The sequence below is a fragment of the Falco cherrug genome, chromosome 7, assembly GCF_023634085.1.
Source record: "Falco cherrug isolate bFalChe1 chromosome 7, bFalChe1.pri, whole genome shotgun sequence".
Taxonomy (NCBI): domain Eukaryota; kingdom Metazoa; phylum Chordata; class Aves; order Falconiformes; family Falconidae; genus Falco; species Falco cherrug.
This window is the reverse complement of record NC_073703.1, coordinates 18,259,419-18,275,486: the sequence shown is the minus strand read 5'-3', so window position 1 is coordinate 18,275,486 and position 16,068 is coordinate 18,259,419. Positions and strand designations below refer to the sequence as shown.

Here is a 16,068-nt window from a genome sequence, read left to right as displayed (position 1 = left end):
TCAAGTTTTGCGTGGCAGAAGTTGGGGAGGTGTGTGAGAACTGAGCAAGCAGATTTTGAGGGACAACGGGCCCGGGGGATGGGCAAGCTGACCTAATAAGTCTCTTCCATCTCCAGTGTCTCCGGTTTTGCTTTCATATGGATTTCAGTGCAATGGAAATGTTTATTCTGTTTCTAGTATCTGTGTAGACACATAAAATACCTAATTTCTAGGCTACTCTAAGTTATTTTTTATATATAGCTATAACCAGCATACTTAGGCTATTCAGATTGCTATTTAAAAATACAAACATTTTTCTTTGTTCTTCTCTGCTTCGCTGCACTATTGGGGCTTACTTAGTTCAGTGTCATCCTTCCTAACCTAATCCAAACAATAACCTTGGCTCAACAATTTAAACATATTGAATCCCCAACCAGAGTAGTTTTCCCTAGTAATACTCTGATTACAGCAGCTTTTATGTCTGAACAGGAAAGGACCTTAAACACTAAATCTCATCAGCACTGTAAAAAATAAGTGGTGAGCATCAGTCACATTTTCTTGAAATACTACAAGTCTTTCTTGAGGCCTAATCCTTTAATCTCTGGATTTTGGGCACTTCTGTTCTGATTACTAGGGATCAAAAGGTTTGGCAAATACTCTTCAGACCACTCTTCAAAGTGGCCACTGTAATATTACCAGGTTGTTACAACAGTTGTATGATTTTTCATTGTAGTAGTAGCTGGCATTTTTGGAAAAAACAGAGAAGCTGGTTTATCAATGCAAAAGTCTGCCACATTGAAAATTAATTAAAAAGCACATGGTCCTCCCATACGGTGGTTCAGAGGATTTCAGAACATGGCAACATCAAAGCTAAAGGGAAATATCCTTCACTGATGATGGGAATTCCTCCTGCTGTGTGAGATGCAACATTTTCTAATGGAGGGTACCCTTAAAGGGCTGCTGCAACATACATAAATGCTGTTTTCCTAGCTTGTTCCCAAAGCTACAAAGTAATAACTCATTTCACTGAAACTAGAACTCTTACACCATTTCCTACCTGAAATACTGTCACGTTTGAAGTTACATTAGGAAAAAAGAAAGAATTTTGCATGTCATCCATAGACCAAAATCAATCCCTTAGATCCTACTACCGGATAGTTTTGTCAAATGTTCATGGGTCTGTTCTGGAAGTAGGGTTTTTCCCTAAATGAGGTGATTTCCTCATCCTGTTTCAAACAAAGGATACGGAAGTTGAAAAAATCAGTGACTCCTCCTCCCCCGGTTTCATTTTACTTATTGCAAACTAGAATAAAACTGGGCTAAGTATTTTTCCCTATATTTGATCACCGGGACTCCTAAAGACTGTCCCTTTACATGTTAGATCTCCATCTAAAAAAACCAACCCCATCTCACTTAAATTTAAGAGAGTTAAGAAGCTGCTTTTAAGAAGAAATCACTCACTCTTCAACAGAGAGGCATGCCATTGACCAGGCAGATAAAAAAACAACAACAATCTTGTCACCTAGATGCAGAACCTTGCAGTTAGAACAGGAGTAAGTGCAAATCTACCTGTGCTCTTCCTGTTCATCACAGCCTTTGTTAGGGGTCTACATTTATTGTTCCTCTCATGTGGTTGTCAGTAAGAAATCCAGTCGTGTATTTAGAACCAAAAACCCTACAGCCTGAAAGAGCCAAATACTCTTCTGCACTTTTCATGAATATTTTAATTTGCATAGGTGTGTCACCACTTGTGTCCAATTCCTCTTCACTTGGTAGAATGTGTTCCCCTACATAGCATAAAATTCATTTAGGAAACACTTTTTCATACTGTTGCTTTCATGGGACATGCCACATTGTATATCTGAGTGTGCATATCAAGGGTGAATGCAGATAAGGTCTTTCAAAATCACTTTGCTGTGTTGACAATGCCACAACAGATCTGGCCTTTACTATCAACTTGCATATTTTTATTAATTTTTCATTCAGTGCAGAGTAAGACATGATGGTTCTAAAATATTCAGTGAACACAGTGTGGCATCACCAAACAAATTTATATTATATAACAAGTACAAACAAGTTCTAACATTTTCAGTGTGTCAATGTTAGCATTCAATGTTAGTCTTAAACTGGAATACCACATGCTTGGGCATTTGCTTGTTCAATGTTGCTTGATAAAAGAAATGCTAATTCAGTTTATATTGCCAGTTCAGCCCTTGGCTTCCCTGCTAATGCTTACTCTCTATCAGAAAACTTGTTTCAGTGTAATAAAATGGATTAAAAGTCAACCTACATGTCCCTGTGTAAACCACCTGGATGAATGCACTTGACACGTTAGTGCATTTCCGCATTGGAAAATTATTTCAGCTTAGGGGAGGTACAAACTTTTTCACTAACTGTAGTAAAAGATGTGTAACTCAGTGCCGGCTGGGAGGAGAGCATTAGTTTGTTATCTTTTGCCTGTTTTCATAAACAAATGCTGACAGCAATTGTTGTTACTGCAGAGCCAGCAGAAATTCATAGGGGTTTTCTTTTTGTTGTTCTGCCACACAAAAAAGAAATGTTATTTTAACAACAGAATGTTTGAGAGCTTTTAAAAATACAAGTCCTTATTTTTAGGCATGCTGAGCCCCCCCCAGTTGCCATTGAAGTTGGCTTTTGCTGCAGATGCCCCACAGCACGCTAAGGAGTCCCTCAGATTGGAGGTCCAAGGCCAACATTAGGGAATATCTTTTATGTGAGGATGGCCACCATGAAAAGCACAGGGGCTTTTGTTTTCTATACATGAACTCAAATTGCACTGACTCTTTTGACAGGTACATACATCGATTGTGTTCCTAAACTTTGTCAAGGCCACAGCAGTTGGCCTTAATAGTAATGTGCGAATTAGCTTAAACTGAAGCAGGGCTTCTCTAATGAGAATTGCTTTGTGAAAGGGAATGTGGAGGTAAGATTTGGACATAACTACTCTGAGACAATTGGGCACAGCAAAACATCTGTCTTTTGAAGAAACTACCCATGGCAAAAATGGCCCTGGATTGAATACTGAGCTAAATTCCCAGGCTAGGTCCATCTGACAGAGATCTAAAGGTTTCTGTTGTGTGGTTACAATGAGTTTTTTCTCTTAGAGCAGCTGAGGTTTTCCCAGGATTCATACCTCAGCAGGTAACAGTTAACAGATAACTGAGAAAGCCTTCTGGAAAAAAAAATAAACCCAAAACACAGAAGATTTCAAATCCCTGAAAAAAACAAATACATAAATACAAAATGTATTAGTCGCATGCACAAACATAGTGGGAAAATGCCCTTGCTTCTGTCCTATCACCCTTTACTGTCCTCCTTCCCAAAAGTTCAATCCCTACTTTAATTTAGGTGTTGTATATTCATTGAGCGTTATAGGACAGATGTACAAGCAATGTAGTGGCAGGTAAAGGCTGTGCATTCCTTTAAAATTTATTGTCCTCTGATTTATTAGCATTATTAAATGAATGTCTGTGTTCAAATGCTCTGAACCTTTGGTTAACAAGACAGGAGAGAAGAAAAACTGGCTGATGTTAGTTTTAAATGAATCAGCTTTTATGCCTTTGGCTGTCCTGAGTAAAAAGAGCACTCCAAAGGCATTTAATTTCAAAGACTAGGTTGTGAATTCTTTTCCCTAAAACCTGATCAAAAGAAAAAGATCCATTGGAATAGCTGTTTTGTTTACTTAGATTTGGACATTCTCCTCCAGTGTTGGCAACTCAGATTTTGCAAGATCTTGCCACTGCATAAGAAGCAGAAAGTGGAATGTAGAGATGAAAGCATGTTTGCTATCAAAGAAAAGTTGAATTCTCACTGTAAACAGATAGCTCGAACAGTAAAAATATTAATTGTAAAATTATTACTGGTATCAGTAAATTAAAAACCTTATGCTTAAGCATTAAGTGAAAAGTTGCATTTAATTTTTTAAATGCAAAAATGAGCATATTAAACAGCTGTGGTTATAAACATGATTTTGTAGTGCTTCTTTTCATTGTATATTGAGTCTTAAAATGTATTTAAGTAGAATTAAAACTTAAAAAAAATAAAATTCTAGGTTGAGATTGTCATAAACTTGTGTCATACCTCCAGAATGGTGACTTCATTTCTGTGAGGATCACCTATCATTTCTTAAGCAGGCTGAACTAACAGCTATATTGCAGATTATAGTCTTTGTGCAAGCGTAAAGTCCAAAAGTGCACTAAAAAACACCACACAGCTGATACTGTGCAACACAAAAAGCCGCTCTGCTCACTGTAAAGGCATTATTTATAGAGGAAGTCATTACCTCTGACGTGAATTTTAATGCCTTCAGTGACAACAAACATATTGAGACTCTTTTCTTAGGGACTGTCTTGTTAAAAGTAACGTGTGATGCTGGTCATGTAAAGTTGCAGAAGTCTGTTAATCAATCTTATTTTAAATATTAGAAGACTAATTAATTCAATTAAAAGAGGAATAGTTTCAATTTGAAATCATATTAAGGAGATGTTGAGTGCAATAAAATCATCTTAATATTTTCTAATAAGCTAACTCTTAGCAGAGGACTACAGGTTTCTGAGACAGTGTCAAACCCTCAGGAGTTTGCTCACAGCATTCCTGTTTTCTGTTTTGCTGTATAACAAACTTGCTGGTAACTCACGTGTGTTGTTCTGCTCCATTCCCCGGCCTGAGGCACAGTAAAATAGTGTCTGTCCCATGCGCAGAGGAAATCAGAGAAGGAACTTTCTCTGACTGGTTTGGGAGATGATGCTAGAGATCACATGAACAAAGGAAAACAGATCCCCAGAAAGGGTTGTCAGAGCTCATTTAGCCTTGGTGAATGATCTAAAGAAAGGGTCTCCAAAGTCGAAGTGGGACAGCAGATAGCTGTTGAGAGTCTAGCACTTCACCTGTGTGAGAGCGATGAGTAGAGTTAATGGAGGTTTGCCTGATGACTGTCTTTCAAATCAGATACAGGGAAAGGCAAAGAGAAGAAATCACTTAACCACTTAACCTGGCAAATTAAGGACTGGAAAAACCTTTGTAACATACTGCTTATGAAAGAGCAAAAAAGCAGGTAATGGCAGTAAAAAATAAGTTCCTTTTTCTCTTTGAAGTCAGTACAGCAATCATATATCCCTTCCCTGTGCTGTCCGGGCACCATGACTAAGTGCTGGCCTGTAGTAGAAAAACCACCTCCACTAAGGTTGTGGTTTATTTTCCATGTAGCCTTTCCAACTGTGTTGACATTAACCATAAAGCTGCACATAATGTTATTCCATGCCACGTATAATTGTGTTTTTCCTTATGCGGTCAGCCGTCCAGTGGGAAATGAAAATAAACTGCCTCTTTTCTGGACCGCGTTGAGCAACCATTAGCTAAGTGCTGACCACTTGCTTGTCTGAGCATTCAGTGTGTTACAGCGCAGTGTCCAGGTTTGTCAGTGGAGTTTTACACAGCTACCCATGTGATGATGGCAGTTGCTGATCTGAGGGGGCTACGCTAAAAAAGCACTACTTGTGTAAAACTGAAAACATATTTTTCTCAACTTGAATAACATTTTTGTAGATCTTGTCTGACAAAGATTTGAGCTTTGTTGGAGATTTATTCTAATGTTGGAACTCTGTTTCAGGAAAGTGGGTAAGCTTGTATATAGTGCTAAGCATGTGAGCTGTTATCTAATTACATTGCTGGATCAGATTTCTAAATTTGTTTCATCTCCTTTTGAATGGAAATTGATCCATCTTCTGAAATACTGCTCATGCTAATCAAAACATATTTATTTTTCCAGAAAGACATGCTAGTTGAGTTAATATTTGCCTTTAAAGTTTGGTTTCTCCTGGCAGAGGGAATACTTTAAATTATGTCTGGGTTACAGTAGAACAAATTTCATAATGAACATATAAGAGATGGGAGAAGCATATCTAGCATTCCTGCAAGTAATATGAAGCACCTTATTTTATTGTTTGATCTATGTCTGTGCTGTACTGTTTGGGATTAATAAGATTTCTTCTTTTGCTTTAAATCTTTTCCTAATGTTTCAATCACCCAAATTATTTATCCTTTAAATTGGTAACATGGTATGAAACCATACTGTCTCTTTCCAAGTTCTTTTAGAATTTACTTTTATACATGAGTTTAGCTTGATTTTAAAAAAAAACCCCAATGTTAAGGTTAGCCCTTTCCAACCTGTACTCCTTCACTTGCTGTACTTACTTTTCAAATTTTTCTATTCTGCATGTTATTTTTGTGGCAGAGACCATGATGTAGAGACCACCTTTGAGACTGGTGCTGTGTGGTCTATAGTCTTTGCAATGTGTTTTGCAGTCATTGGCACAGGGTAGACCTGAGCTCAGTAACTCAGCTTGTCACTCGTGCTGTGACATTTGTGTCTAGGTGGCTTTAACCTTTTACTCTTAAAACATTTAATTGTTACCACTTCTGGTTCAGCTCCATAAGAGCACTAGTCTATGGGCAGTTGATGTAACAAGCAAGCTTTTGTCTTCTAGGTCAACTAGTATTTAGACATTCATCACAAAAGCAGCCAGAATAGTGGTGGAAATGGTGAGAAATTACTCCTTTGGTTGAGGGAGAAAAACTGAGGAATGGAACCAGTGTTTCATTATCTCAAACACCAGAGAGTGCTGACACTGAATCTGTTAGCACATGGGCACAGTTTGAGAAGAACCGCTATCATGCCCAAATTTCCATGGCATCTGCTCATAATAGTCCCTCTTTCTCACTAAAACCCCAAGGTTTTGGTGCTCTTCCTGAATTTGTTCTCTGGTGAAAACTACGTATCTTAAAATCTGGATGCAGCTGAACTCTGACTAAGGCCGATCCATTCATTTGTTTGTTTGTACTTTGACCAAAGGACTACATTGACAGTTTCCCAAGATCCAAAAATTGTATTTAATCTGTTTACAGAGCTACATACGTTGTTTGAATGAGAAAGAAGGAAATGAAAGTGGCCATATCTACGTCAGCCGGTAGCTGTTCACAGGAAGCAGCAATTACTGCCTAGCCCTCGTCCCCGGGAAAGCCCTCCCGATTGCTACACCTGCCACGTACTGTATGCTGCACGGACGTGCAGTGTCACCACCCAGAATATCAAAAAAGCATCAGAGAGCAATAAAAACTGATACACAGGAGCAGAATAATAGGAATTAGAATAATTCCTATGTGGACTTAACTGGTTGTGGTTTCACTTGCAATTGTCAAACTGAGCTAAATGGGCAAGCGAAGGAATGTGTATTTGTAATCAGTGGCTGTGCACTTGCAGCGAAGGAGAGACAACAGCACTGCACACACAGACAGTAACACCCCTTTCACATCCACTCAGCCTGTACAGTAGCCTGTATTTTTCCTCTTTTGCTTTTTTTGGTCGCAGCTCACACATCTGTGAATCATTCAAGGGGAAAGTTTGAGAGATGCTATGTGTCAGGTCAATCCAGGTTCATTCACTGTATGTCCTTAGAAAGCCAGAAATATGGTGTGTAAACAACGGGGGAGGGGAAGGGGAGGTTTAACAAGACAACCAGGGTTAATCTTTTCTTTCAATATTGCATATAATTTGGTTTTCTGATTACTTACTACAGTTACATTTTCTTTAATTCAGTTACACAAATTCAGTTACAGCAGCCAATTAATATTCCTGCACTCTGTGTGTTGTGAAGGTTGCACAGAGAAAACCTTTGTTATTTTTCTGGTGCTGAAGGAGCTGTTCAAGTTAAACCGTATTCCTCTACACAGCAACAGCGAAGTAAATGACAACATTAATTCAATCCAGAACGCTTGATAAATTGAGAGGGGTTGTTTACCTAGTATATGAAAAAGTCTCTTGGGGATGGGTTTTATGGCGATCTGCATAGTCATCCATCTTCCTATACTGTCTGTGCTCATGTTTGTGAGTAAAGCATATACAGTAATTTAGCATTCAGATAATCCCACAGCTATAATCCAGACAGATTTAGCTCAAATTTCTCGAGGATTTCTATTATCTAGATTTAGCAGTGTGGTATTGACTGGATATTTTAAATTGCTGCAAATGCTTTTTTTTTTCTACAATAAACAACATATTTTGATGTTCTCATAATTGAAGCTGTGGATTCTTCCTGACATTACCCACACATAAAAATCTATCTTTGTGAGGACAGTGATTGCACAGCTGGAGCATGGTTTTAATGGATTCCAGCTATTTGACTACATACCACATGAGATCATACAATGTTGATATGAAAATCAGTGTAACATATATGAAAGTACTAATGGAGATAATTTGAAGAACGTTCATCTCCACACATCACCTATTTGAAAATGAAATCAACTGCTTCAATTGTAATAATGTTTTACTACAGTATATTAGACAATATAGCAATATAGAGCCTGGCTGTCTTACAGCACTTCTTGTAAGTAGATCAGAGCTTTTATTGTTTTCATTTTCCTCAGACAGAACTTCTAGTCTTCCTCGCTCAGCAGTTTTGAGGAAAAGAGGGAGTCCAGGGGGAGAGAGAGCATCATTATCCGCATGAAATGAGAGGATATTAAGTTCAAGCGCACTGGGTACCTTTCACAGCAGACCACCCTTTGTCATATGTTCCTCTGATTAATTGCAAATGTATTCAAGGGAGCAGAGCAGACACTGTAGAGATAATTATATATATTATTCTATAAGAATAGAGATATTCTTATACCAAAAATGCCAGCCCTCACACTTGCTAGCACTGGTGGAGCTGCAGGAGTAAGGATGCTTATGTGGGAAATTTTTAGGGGGCAAGTATACTGTGGGGAAAATTGTAAAGCTGTTTCTTTTACCCAAGTAGCTTGAGTGAGAGTGAACCGAGGCAAACTGCAGAGCAGGGCAGTGCATGCACTGTGCTCTGCCTAGTGATTGTGTTGCAAATGCACAAAGTACATTATTCACCCCCAGGCCAGACCTTCTAGGAGGAGGCTTGTGCACACTTGACAATAATCTGATACTCAGATTACATCATCCATAAGCGTCTGAGAAATTAAATAAGAAAACCACTTGGAAATGTTTGGAAAACAAACTCTTTACCATTTGTGGGATTTCAGATGCCTTGTGTCGTATTTTTGCTCCCTGAACTGGAGGATTTAGATACCAATTCACTAGGTGAATTCAGGTATGCTGCTCCTGGAAGCACCTCCTTCGTGCTGCGTTTCAGATACCTTCTCTGTGCGATACTGCCTGCCCCAATAACTGTAAAAATCTTAAGAGGGATTTTCAATGTGAAGAAAGAGGCTCATTTAATCAGTTGGGATAAAGCTGTTCCAGGTAAGACATTTATTTGCTTAGTCCCCAAACTGCAGGTTTGCCAGAACGATGCAAAAAAATCCCTCCAAAAACCAACACCAAAACTGATTTTTTTTTTTAAAAAAAGCACGAATGAGAGTTTTATAGCTAACAATCATACTTCTGGGTAGAAAACTTCTGAAAGAAATATGCCGCATCTATGTGGCAGTACTTTTGGTTTCATACTTACTGAGTTATTTGCAATACTATAGCAACTGGGTTTCAGAAGCAGCATCGCTTACGTACTTGCAACAAAAAAGAAACAGAGCATTCACTTGCCTCGCTCCAATGCCCCTACTAAAGCGGCAAGCCTGCACTATCGCACTAAAAGCCCTCACTTGTGGCCTGAGAAATTACATTTAGGCTGAAATATCTATCAATATCCAAGTTTGATCCCCAGTAAGTCAGAACTATGAAGCTATAATGCCGGTGAGATGGAAAAGCAATCCGATAGCTCTTAAACTGCTCTTTCTTCCAGACGGTGCTGCCTGGGGCACCAGCTGTTGAAACCGGGAGTTTTCAAGCCCCAGTTCTCTTCTTTCTCAAAAGAATTTCCTTAAACCCCTAAAAAGTGGCATCAAAAAACCACAGATGAGCAAAAGAGTTTAAAATGGACCTGACATAAGCGTGTCTTAGTTGCTTCTTTATTTGAACAGAAGTATAAATCAATGTAAAGTTTTACAGTCAGTGTCTGAGGAAGTTGCAGATGGACCCACAGGCCTTCCCATTGCTGCTCAGCTCACTATTTGGAGTCTGGTTGCCTGCTTTTTTTTCCTTTGGGATTTTTTTTATCCTAGTATATCCTAATGTCTCATTCAGCAATTATTTTGAATGATGCTGAGGACACTTTTCCTCACTCCTTTTGGATTTTCACTTGCTAATGCAAACGCATCTCAAAATATCATCTTCCCAAGTTATTAGATCCAGGGCTTGACGATGCATGCTGGGCTTAGTTGAAGTATCAAACCAGCAAAGAAAGACCAAGAAACGAAATAGCACCATGTAAATATTGACAGATTGTTTTTATGACTAGGCTATAATTATTCTTCATTAATTTGTCTATGTTTTCAGAAAGAAGGGAGGAAATTTGAAAAGCAGAGTAGTATTTTTTTACAACGCGCAACTGTTGTAAAACTGTGTGCTGTGATTGTAGAATTTCCTATTCAAGAAAGCCCTCAAAATGAAAAAAATTCACAACAAAAAATCTGAAAATATCTTACAGTGAGGCAAGTCTGGTATGTTTAAAAGTAACATCAGTGTGTTCTGTGTCTGCATCTGTAATTTGAGATTAAATATATTGCGGATAAGGTTAAAAACATAATCTTTTCTAACCACCTACCAGGCATTTATGCAGTATATTGTTTCCTTTTTGACAGTTAAACTACTAGTAATAAAGCTCTGTATCTCTGCCATGAGAGTGTTTGTCCTCTAACATGGTTGTGCAACTGCATCATCTGCTATAAGCTGCACCAGTACAATAAGGGCAGAATCTGGGCCTTGTAGCATTTAGTTAATCACTCTGCGTGCCATTAGCAGAGCTGATACCTTTCTGTCCCCTCCCCGGAGGAATAAAGCAACTCAAACTACTCAGTTGCTGCAATTCTGAAAACAGATTTTCCGTGCAAGAAGTTGCCATCTGCACAACCATCCTTTTCCTCTTCAAGTAGCGAACAGCCAGAAGGTACTGAGCCCCCTCTCCGCCTTGCAGAAGGAAGAATCTCAGACATGGCTTTGGTAGCTGGGCCCTGCTGTTTTTTTAACCCATTGAGGTATTTTCTAAAGATGCTCTTATTTCCGTGTGCTTGGCTGGTGTTATGGTGACCATGAGCGAGGATATCGAGTTACTGGTATGGGAGCAGCTCTGCCAGGAAGCCAGAGGGCATGTTCAGTGCAAACTGTTTTTAGAAGCCTAAACAGGCACAGCTCTATGTTGGGTGCCTGCTATATTAATAAAAGGACTAATCATTAGTTCTCCTACCTCCTAAAGGTGGAAGAACACAGCCTGTGTCTGAGAAAAGTCTTGCTCCTGGGTTGTTGTCACACTTGGCTAATTGGCCCTTACGGCACCATCTGAATAGCAGTATTCTGAAACTGGGGTTAGACAGTCAGATTTTTGAGTTTGGGATCTGCTAGAATTTGGGGGGGGAGGACTTTTTAAAAACTGAAAGCAGAGAAATTAAGAAAAGAAGCAAGCAAGCAAGCAAATGCCCCATCCTTCCCAACATGGGAACTTTTAACGAACGCAATGCAATCAACTCATTCTAGGGGTTAAAGCAAAACTGAAGAGCAGAGGGAAAGCTGCCCCTCCTTCCTTTCTTCCCAATGTTGAGAGAGATCTGTTCCTTGCTTTGTGAAGGACAGAAAATTATCTGCCTCAGAAAAATTGAGCTAGGAAGGTGACCTACTGATTTATTTATTTTAGTCTTTGCATAGTGGTATAAAACATCCAGCTGCAAAGTTCACTGTTTTGTAAACTGAGCTGCTCCACTAGAGGTTATTAAGATTAAAACTGCAGCAAAACTCTGAGCACTATCCCAAAAGGTAAAGGCCAGGAATCTATTCATTATAATTCCCCATGCTTTCCTCCTATCCCCAGATGATATCAGTTGTAAAATGGCAGCTTTTATCTATATTTCCACAATTTGACACCTAATATTTATTAAAAAGCTATTTAAATATATCAATCATCTTTTAGGTTCACTTAAAAATAGCAGAGGACACAAAGTGCTCTCTCGTACTGGAGTTTATAGCTTAGTCTGCTTTGCTTTTGAATTGTTAGAGAAATGTTAGAAGCCTGATAGTATGGAAACAGCTGTTTCTTGGCTGTATGCGGTATTGACTTGTAAGAGTAGTGATATTGTGACTGTATTGTAACTAATTAAGGCATTGATAAAGCATCTTGATAAAGGATGCCATTCTTCTCCTATCTAAACTGATTTGCTATTGGTGTTTTGCTAGGTTGAGCATCCAACCTAAACACGCTGGTTAAGACCGCAAAGATCGCTGTGTGTACTGAGAAGACTATAACCACCACTGCTGACTCATTCACTGCCACGCTCGTCTGACATAAGAACTGCTACCCAACCTCTCCATCCCACCCCTGTTCACACGTTGTTATCTGCCCATGGACCCATCTGCCCTCAGCAGCTCTCTGGCTTCATCCCCATCTCAGTGGTACCTTTCCTGATAGCCTAATTTTAGCTCTGAGCTAGATGCAGTGCCTAGATAGGGTAAGTAGATTTTAGCCAGATGGATTATGAACAACATTTTCTTGTCAATGTTCTTGGCTCCAACCCCACAGAAGATTGCTTCAGCCCAGCAGAATAAAATCCTGTCCTTCAGGCAGCTGAGCCAGTTGCCTTACTTTAGCATGCAATGTGTAATTATCCTGTATGTTCCGTATTACGGGTATTCCACTCAAGAGCTTCTGTTTTGCACCTGAAATCTGGATGTGCTGCTGACTTCAGGACAACACAGTGCAAACTTTCTTGCAAAGGTAGATGAAGGCATTAAGAATCTGGACCTATGTATAGTATCATAAATGAACAGTCTTTCATTTCTTACATTTCACCCTGGTAAGAGAAAATAATGTCCATGCTCCACTGAGCTCAATGCTAGAAAGGAAAACTCCCTGTGAAGCCTACAAACCTGTTCAATGTAAATATATAATATGCCTTTTTTTTCCCAACTTGATTCAGATGATAAACGAATGAGATTTAGTCCATCAGTCCTCATTGAGTAATTCTGCAATCACATATTCATGCTGAGGAAGATCTTTCAGTGGGATTCTTTGCCAGCTATTGGAAGTGGGATCATTGCAGAAGTACTAACATTTTCCTGGTACTTATCAAATGCAGCACAAATCTGCCTGGTATCTTTGTTAATTATTTAGAGTGTGGCAGACAAAGATAATATTCTTGGAGTTATTGTTGGAATAATTTATCATCTATTATGAAGTGAAAGCGATTTTGATATATGAGCACTATTGGGGGGAATGGCCAGTGTGAAAACTCCAACCAGATCTCTGTGCATGATATTCTTGTCTCATAGGAAGCAGTGGGAGTAATATGTGAAAAAGAGTTGCTCACAAATCAGTATCCTTTGGAGCTGTCTAGATGACTTTACTGCACTTGGTGATATTCTGCAAAAAGAAAGATCCTCTTTCCCCTTCTTGAGCCTTTTTATGTCACAAACTATGCAGACAAAGCCACATGTGTAACAGCTCACACTAGTTCTTCAGCAAAGAATGCAGAGTAGGATTGGGTACAAAACAAAGGTTCCAGTCCATGATGGTGATTGCAACTACAAATCTCAGTGAAAAACAGTGTTAATCATTAAAACAAAGGTATTCTTAGAACTGTCTCCATTATTAGAGGCTGATTTATCTTTCCACGTTACAGTGGGATGAATACTGGACAAGCCTTTGCAGTGCTTTCACTCACAGCTTAACTGGAATCACAAACAGTTTTCATAATGAAGTCCACCGTCTGCAAAAGATTTGTATTCCAAGTGTATGCGTAGACTCTGTTGTTCCAGATTGTACTTCTTTCCCGAAGCATGCACTGACAAGCTCTTCAGTATGTTTATTACTGTACAATACTGTGAGCCAACTAATGTTTATTACTGGCTGTGCGTTAGGTCAATCCAGATTCACCACAACAAGGAACATTTTAAATGGGTTGTGCCTGAAGGGCAGTATCCCTTATGGATCAGCACAGTGGGGAGAAGAACCTGCACCTTAATAAGGATGTACTGAGCTCCCGCCTCAGCCTCAGGGGAGAGCAGGGAGACTGACAAGTCCTGTCCTTGTATTCCCTAAGCACAGCCACTCTTGCTTCGTACCTGGCCTTTTTCCAGGGCTCTGGGATGGAGGAAATCCTCCTCATGTCCTGCTTCACTCCATATAGCTGCACTAAGGCCAACCACAATTACTGGTATGGGTATAATGTTGAATATTTGAGTCTATGTAACATCATAAATACATGTGTATTATACCTAAGTTATGTTCACAGACCAAAGATGCATCCATAAATATATGTACCAGACTGCTCCATACACAGATGCTATTTATTCTATATTAATTAATATTGCATGGAGAATTTCCTCCCTCTTTAAATATCTCAAACATCCTTTTTTAGAATCAAAATGTACTCATACAGATTCTTTTTGCTTTGACAGCTGACCACTGTATTTTATCTTCATTCAACATAGGTGGCCTTGGTTTGGTTTTATAATTGCTGTCTTGTGTATCTTCTATCTAAATGTCATTATTGTAATTCTGCTTTCTACTTAAATCAAGTTAATTGATTTAATCAGTTTAAAGGTGGAAAGCAAACAATGGTGCTAACTCTCCCAAAATCTGGAGAGTTAATAGGTCACATTTGACAGGGTTTCAGTCTGCAGGTGTTGGCTTCACTGGCCATCACTTTTTTTCATAGTTTGTTTTTTCTAACATCACACATAAGGACAAAATGCAGCCACTGCCGAGATTTTACCGTTCAGTGTAACTTGTTCAGAAATACCGCTTGAGACATGTGGTCTTTGCCATTGTAATCTTATGACAGAACATTTCTGCCTTACAACTAGAGCCACACATAGATGTGGCTAAAACCAAAAAAATAATGGCACTATCATGGATATTCAAATCCCATTGCTTTAAGGGACACTAAAGGAAACTAGGCCAAAAACTTGACCTATTTTAAAAGACTTGCCAATCTGTTCTTTTAAAAAATCATTCACGCTTCATTGAGTCTGTCTCTCCTATACCATGAAAAATATCATACAGTAGCAAAATTCGAAATTCTCTGTACAGTTTCCCATACAAATATTGCAAGCTGAATTCTCCAGTTTTAATTTTTTTTTCTCCATCACTGATCTTGAGAAAGAAACCATCTTAAAAATGCATAAACTGAACTAATTAGGTGTAGCTAACTAAAATGTAGCTAGCCACATCACTGCACTTTCTCCCTAGCATTCGCTACAGTGGGCCCATTTGACAACCGAAAGGTCTTGGGGCCCATAAAGGATTTTTGCTTCTAGGGGCTTCCATGTTTTGAATTTGAGAACCAGGAGCAGTGAGCCATATTTCTCAGTTATTTTGTTGTTTGAAATCTGGCTGTGAAACTCTATTTACTTTGTGTTGGACTCCTGCCAGAGGAGGCCTGGTTTTAGCAGATGGTCGCGGAGCGGAGGCCAGACGTTTCCTGCTGGGTCCTGACGAGGCACTGATAGCACCGCTCCCAGGCACAGGCAGCGCTGCCTTCAGCAGCCACGGATGCTGGAGGTGCCATGACTGCTGGCGGAAAGGTTGTGAAGAGTGCGTGCAGCAGCCCTTGGGGCAAAAGCCTCCGTCGATGAGAGGGTCCTGATGTGGCGCTCAGAGGTGGTGGAGCTGCCGGCCACAAGATGAGCAGGGGGAGGGCTGAAGTTTTGACCAAGAAGAACTGAAGTGTTACAACCAGATGGACATAAACCAGTAGTGATGAGATGTGATTGCTTTGATCTTTGACAGGACACCTCACTGTCTTGTCAGGCATAAAGCGCTGAAAAAAGAAAGGCAAAATGGGAGGCTACGGCATCGCACTGTTGTGTGGGTTTACCTGTCTGCTCTACAGTCACAACATGCAAATAGCATTTTCCTCTCCCCCCATTTCTGGGGGGCAACTTCCCTGAGAACAAAAATCCTTAATGTGTCCTCAGGCTGGTGTTTGATCTTTGAAGACACTGCCTGCTCGCAAGATGGGGAATCAAAGGGCAATGCCACCATCGCAAGCACTTGT

General features: G+C 39.5%; 1 long non-coding RNA gene across 1 annotated transcript in view; it reads left to right on the top strand.

The window, feature by feature from the left end:
- Nucleotides 1-16,068, top strand: part of LOC114014878 (uncharacterized) — a 43,375-nt gene extending 27,307 nt beyond the window's left edge. Inside the window, exon 3 of the long non-coding RNA XR_008733176.1 lies at nt 12,248-16,068. This is a non-coding gene — a long non-coding RNA (uncharacterized LOC114014878). The remainder of the gene's footprint in view (nt 1-12,247) is intronic.